Source organism: Zingiber officinale, chromosome 7A, assembly GCF_018446385.1.
Source record: "Zingiber officinale cultivar Zhangliang chromosome 7A, Zo_v1.1, whole genome shotgun sequence".
NCBI lineage: Eukaryota > Viridiplantae > Streptophyta > Magnoliopsida > Zingiberales > Zingiberaceae > Zingiber > Zingiber officinale.
The window spans coordinates 18,880,770-18,887,141 of NC_055998.1; the positions used below are offsets into that span (position 1 = coordinate 18,880,770).

The window sequence follows — 6,372 nt, forward strand, 5'->3', positions numbered from 1 at the left end:
TTGCCATACTCTATTTCTAGAGGTTCGAACCTTTATGTTATCTGTGCTTAGTTATGTATCTAGAGCACATTTGAGTACATGTTTTGTACTGACGTGGAAAGGACTGAATTAGTCGTATACCATTGTCGGCTTAGTCAGTCTATAGAGGATCGTTGTATTCTATTCCTTGGGGTACTTTAATTTTTGATTGTATGTACCTAGTTTGATAACCTAGAAGGTAGAATAAGGAATATCAGGTTGATTGGATTAAATATGCTGATTCTGCATATCTATGTAGTGTGTACATATGATTATTACCGGGATGTAGGAGCGTTTTGATGGACGGTCTAATTGCATGTAGTGGTTGCATACTTTTCCAGATATGATTGTTGTGGGTTTCTAGAAGATTATACCCGAGTGGTCTGAGTGTTTTATTAGAGATATCTTATCGATTTAATCTGAATTGTGATATGTGCAGATGTGTTTGGTGTGGTATCTGAGGTATCTTGTTGCTTATGTTTGATATGTGAATGCACCTGTGTTTTAGTATGCCTTATGGGAAGTATATATTGATTATACTCTTGGCATATGTGTATATTTGTCATGTGAGTGTTGTTTGAGGGGTATTGTTGATTTTACCTACGATGATATATGCACACGGGTTCGGTATACATTGTTGGAGGTATCACAGTGATTTATACCTATGATGTGAGTATTTTTGGTGTGTACTAATTGGAGGATTATGGCGATCATACATATGTTGTGTGTGTACGTGTGTCAGATGTATGGTATTAAATGTCTACATTATGATATTGGTTGTTTTACCCTGTCAATTAATTCTCCCATTAGTGGGTGACCGACCCACTAGGAGGATGATAGAGTTGACTATGGATTTGATTTGCTTACTGGGTGGTTATACCCTAGGCTACCCACAGTGATCTGTGGTAGAGAGATCTCGTGCGATCTCTAGCTAGATAGTTAGGTGCTTTGGGCACTTATGTATTGTTGTGGTAGAGCGTAGCTCCCACATGTTATGGATCGTTTGTGGTAGAGCGTAGCTCCCACATATTGATTATTGTTGTGGGCGTGGCTCCCATATAGGTTGATTATTCGTGGTGGGCGTTGCTCCCACATATGGATTGCTTGTGGTGGAGCGTTGCTCATATTGATGATATATTCTTTGGTCATTTCTAGTGAGTGATCAGATTTCTTGTGGTAGAGCGTTGCTCCCACATATGTGGTATTGTGTGTGATGGAGCGTTGCTCTCACACTGGAGGATCTATTCGTTGGTGATTATATATCGTTGGTGATCAGATCAATTTTTTGTTGAGGATCTTACGGTTAAGAATGTCTGTGATACAGACATTATGAATTTTGGTTTTATCATTAGGGCTTACAGAGCCTAGATGTTATCATGGACTCGATGATATGGGTATTCCTAGGATGTTTAGATTGGTTTCCATTGTCTTTGTTGACGATGTGGTGATCTATTTCGGATCCGAGGTGAGTCACGTGCACCACCTTTGCATAGATCTAGAGATGATTCGACGAGAATATCTATATGTGATTATTAGTAGTGCTGATTTGGATTGTCTTTTGTGATTATGTTTGGGACACACGGTCACCAGTAGGAGTGTCTGTGGTTCCAGAGATAGAGGTTATTCTGGTGGGAGCGACGAAATCGATGTAGAGATCCATGATCTTTTGTGACTCATGAGATATTATAGACCTTTAGAGGGTTTCTTCGCATAGCTATGCTACTTTCATGCGTGACCGTAAAGGCATGAAGTTTACTTGGTGAGGATTGCAGACCGACTTCGGAGGTGAGCGGAGACTAGTGTCGGCCGATTTTTGGATTTTATCTTACGGGAGGCGGTTTGTCCTCTGCCGCATCTATTGCGGGTTTGGGTTACTTGCGTGACGATAGTCTCCTATGCTTCTCGTTGGTTGAAGGAACATGAGAAGAACTACCCAGTACGTGATCGGAGCAAGTCGCCATTATTTTTGCCATGAAGATTTGGCGACATTATTTATATGACGTTATAGTTGAGATTCTCGATGACCGAAGAGTCTCGAATATCTTTTTCGTAGAAGGAACTTAATCTCCAGCGGAGGAGATGGATGGAGTTCTGAAGGATTATGATTGTACCATTAGCTATCACAGGAGAGCTAATGTAGTTGTTGATGCACTTAGCAAGAAGTCCGGAGGACTTTAACTTGCCACAGCATAAACTTGATTTAGAGAAACAATCAAGTTGAAGCAGAGGCAAGACGCGGAGTTGCCATGACTTACAGAGCCGATCAAGGAGGGAAAAGCACCTGATCTTCAGATTAATGATTGCGGGATCTTATGCGATGAAAGGAAGGTTGAGGGTGCCTGACATTGATATTCTTCGAGAAGTAATGTCTGAGGCCCACGCTTCAGAATTCTCGGTTCACCCGGCGGGACCGTGTATAGGGATTTGATGCGTTCTTTTGGTGGAGCGGAATGAAGAAGGATGTCGGAGAATTTGTATCTAGATATCTTGTATGCAACAGGTGAAAGTAGAACACCAGCGACCTGGAGGAAATCTTCAACCTATTACGAGATTGTGGTGGGTTTTCCGAGGACACGAAGGTCATGTAGCGATTTGGGTAATCGTTGATCGATTAACGATCCGCGCACTTTGTGATTCGGAAGACTGATTTCCTGGATCGATTGGTAGATCTGTTTTGCCGGGAGATCATCAGATCACGTGGTGCTCCGTTGACTATTATTTCGGATAGAGACCCCCGGTTCACGTCTCATTTTTGATAGAGTCTGCAGCAGGCCTTGGGCACGCAGCTCTATTTCAGTACAACTTTCCATCCTCAGACAGATGGACAGTTAGAATGGACCATTCAGACTCTAGAGGATTTGCTGAGATCGTGTGTATTGAATTTCGGAGGCAGTTGGGAGGACCATCTGCCATTGGTAGAGAGTTCACCTACAACAACGGTTTGCATTTGGCTATCCAAATGACACCGTTTGAATCGTTGTATGGTAGGCCTTGTCGGACACCCACCCTCTGGGATGAGGTTGGGGAGGCCCAGTTATTGGGACCTCATAGAGCTCGGCATTAGGCAGAGTTGGTCCGTACTGTCAGACGGAGGATGTCAAAGACACAGGATCGCCAGAAGAGTTATGCTGATTTGGAGAAGTAGACCCTTGGAGTTCTCTATTGGCGACCATGCTTTTCTGCGAGTTTCACCCACGAAAAAGGGTGAAGAGATTTGGCCTCAGAGGTAAGTTAGTTCTGCGACACATTAGACCTTTCCAGATCTTGGAAAGGGTTGGAGCGGTAGCTTATTGTTTAGCACTATCACCGTCCATGGCAGGCGTCCACGACGTATTCCACGTATCTAGCCTGAGGAGATACGTACCCGACCTGACACAGGTGCTGACAGATATCTCAGTTCCCGTACAGCCTGACGTGACCTACGAGGAGGTTCCGGTACGGATTCTGGACCGGAAAGAGCGTCAGTTGCGGAACAAGACTATCCGATTGGTTAAAGTCAGATGACAGCATCATATGGACAAGGAGGCTATCTGGGAGCTCGAGAATACGATCCGAGTTCGATATCCTCATCTTTATACTTGAAGTATATGATTTAATTTACCCTTCAGCATTTATACTTTGTCTGTTGTTAGAATTTGCTGATGGTAGATAACGAAATTTGGGGACAAAATTTTTATTAGTGGGGGAGAATGTAAAATACCGTAAAAGGACGAATAATCATAAGGGAATTTTTAGAAATTTTCTGGGAATTTTTCGGAGTTTGTATGTCAAGTTTAAGGGGATAAATATTGGGCCACAGAAAACCTGTTTGAAATATCTATTCAGTGGGAATTGATTGGGAAAGTCAACTTATGATTTAATAATTTAAGCCTAAGCTATATATATATATATATATATATATATATATATATATATATATATATATATATATATATATATATATATAATATATATATGTATATATTAATTTATTAAAACCGTTTCCCTTTCCCCTCTTTAATTCTCTCCGATTTCTATATATATATTATATTATATATAATATATATATGTATATATTAATTTATTAAACCGTTTCCCTTTCCCCTCTTTAATTCTCTCTGATTTCTCTGCCGACTCCACATTTCTTTTTCGCTTCGTCTCCTCCCCTTCTTCACCCAGCCAAACCTTCTCTTCTTTTCCTTTTCATCGCCAAAGCCTCCGAGTCTTCCTCTCTTCTCTTCCATCCTTGCCCAAGTGCCAGCGACGCTCGAGCCACCGCCGGTCGAACCTATCTCCTCTGGAGTCTCAGCCGACGCTGCTCTCCCGTCTGCTTAGATCCGTCGACCACCAGTCGTCGGCAATGACGCCGACGAGCTCGACGAGCAGGGAGCAACACTAAGCGCAGGTTTCCTTCCCTTCGCTGGAGACCAGGGCGATGACGCAGTCGACCCCTTATTCAGCCGCCGTGCCCTAGCATCAGTTGCCGATTCTTATTTTTCTTACTCTCTGGTCGTGGGGATCTTGGGTAAGTACTCTTCCTAGTTTGTTATTTGGGGATCTAATCTCTAAGTGGTACTGATATGGGATGATTGTTGAGGAAACATTGCTGTGGTTGGCTCCGTTCAATATTATCATAGACAGAAGATAACTTCCTTCATCAGATCCTTGATCACCACCATTAATTGGAGAGTAATATGCAGATCTAGATTTGGGCAAGTAAAAAGGAATAGGGCATCAGTAAACCTCTGTTGACAGCTGCGTATTACCATTAACCACCTTCGAATTGGGGTAAGGAATTGCATTATATTTGGGTAACATTACCTAAGTAGATCCTTCCGTTCAATTTAAGTAATTATAAGTAGTTGAGGTAAGGTGTGGATAATTAAATGGAATTAAAACATAGTTTCCTAATTGGATTAGGATTTAGTTTAACTATTGTGTTTTTAGCTAAACTGTATGATTTATTACAGGATTCGTATTCGGGACGAGCACATCGACATAGAGGTTGATTAGCTCGATTTACATTGGAGGCGGGTACCTCTTGACTTATCTTTTATGATATCGTCATTTAGATATACATAGTACTTTATAGCTGCAAGCAATGAACATGTTTGTCTTTGGTATGTCACTGTTTGATATCCATAGCATGTTAGGTTTGTCGCTTGTTATGTATCCGTACTTATATCTTGTGATTTGTTACCATGAGTATCTTATTGCCATGAGTACTTTATTACCATGAGTAGCTTAGTTCCTAGAGTAAGTGACATACCATGCTCTACTGAGGTTAGGACTAGGTTCTGGATTTTATTTCTGGCAGGTGTATCTAGATTATCTGATACCTAGGTTTTTATACCATACCTGACTTGTGTACCTTATATGTTCGTATATGATTTAATGTAGACTTCGATTCTTTGATCTGTATATTGTTAGTGCGTATGTTATGAAAGGAGGATATGTTTAGGATCTAGTTGTTATACCATGAGGATCGTATACCCTAGATTAGTGGATTTTGACTCACTATCGTGGTACCCATATTATCGTATATGGATATGGTTATCTTGATCGATTTATGACTATGCTTAGTGTACGTACGATCGTGATTGCGTCTTGTGATTTCGGCTCACTATAGTTGAGCATCGCCGCTTGATTCGTACCACCACTCATGGATTAGTGGTATATCGAGACAGTGTGTGGCGGTTCACTGTGTTTAGCTCCGTTGATACGAGGACTCGGTTGGTAGTCGTGACAGTTCGCTCTGTTTAGCTCACGGCATTTAGTGTGAATGCAGTAGTAGACGGTGGACTCTGTTTAGCTCCGTTGGTGGTGACTCAGCGTATGGCTGAGATACCTCTCTCGTCGTCGTGTCGGAGATGAGCATTAAGCCCCCATTTATGATTTGGGTCATGGGCGAGTACTCGATGGCGTCCGTCCACTCGGTCACTCGTCAGGAGCGATGACGACAGAGTGCTTGATTGTCGCTACTACCCACTCGGTCTCACCCGTTTGTGTGTGAGATGGTAGTAGCGTCGGGGGTGACCAGAGACATCGTTAAGCATCATGTCGTTGATCATTTATATTCTTATGATTGTGTTTCTTGCGTTTAGTTGTTGCGTTTGGTTGGATGTATACTTTTGACTGCATCGGGATTATTGACACTTCGGTTTGTGACCCTTTTATGCGGATAGGGTTCCGGTGAGTCTGACTTCCTCGATTACCTTTCGTTTCATATTCCCTATATGATTAGGAAGTTGTATTCCGTGTTTTGTTCTTAGATATATCTTACTACTCATCGTATTCATTGAGTTGTTGAACTCACTCCGTCTATCTTTTTCAGGTACCAGGTTATTTATGGTGTCGCTTGGAGTATCCTGTCTG

The 6,372-nt window shown here is 41.9% G+C and overlaps 1 long non-coding RNA gene across 1 annotated transcript; it reads left to right on the plus strand.

Moving 5' to 3' along the window:
- Positions 1-4,106: 4,106 nt before the first annotated feature.
- Positions 4,107-5,033, plus strand: LOC121999962. The gene is made up of 3 exons (XR_006116864.1): positions 4,107-4,522; positions 4,635-4,785; positions 4,968-5,033. It is a non-coding gene; the product is annotated as an uncharacterized LOC121999962 (long non-coding RNA).
- Positions 5,034-6,372: the final 1,339 nt, after the last annotated feature.